Source organism: Fulmarus glacialis, unplaced genomic scaffold, assembly GCF_000690835.1.
Source record: "Fulmarus glacialis isolate BGI_N327 unplaced genomic scaffold, ASM69083v1 scaffold35599, whole genome shotgun sequence".
NCBI classification, from domain to species: Eukaryota; Metazoa; Chordata; class Aves; order Procellariiformes; family Procellariidae; genus Fulmarus; species Fulmarus glacialis.
In genome coordinates this window covers 1-377 of record NW_009234507.1, presented here as the reverse complement: position 1 = coordinate 377, position 377 = coordinate 1, and positions in this window count along the sequence as shown.

Sequence of the window (377 nt, the reverse complement as noted above, 5' to 3'; positions counted from 1 at the left end):
GCAGTAGGAGGACAGGTGGAGGAAGCGAGGGCGAGCGGCTGGCATGAAACGAGGCAGAAACCAGCACAGGGCTTCAGAGAGCGAGGAGAGACTGTCCCGGCATGGGGCTTGCGGGAGCCCTCCGAGCAAGGAGGACAGGGTTGCTCAGAAAGGCGAGATAAGCACCCTGCATGGGAGGAGTCCTGACTCAGAGCTGACGCAGGAAGAACAGGAAAAACCAACAGAGCCTGATTCTGGAGATGGGCTGGAAGACAGCTCATCACAGGAGGGCCGGGACAATGACCAGGGCAGGCAGAGCAAGGGAGACCTGGGTGAAGGGGCAGGAGCTTAGCCGGCGCTCCCCCGGCAAACTCTCCTGCTCACCTGGCTGACCCCTC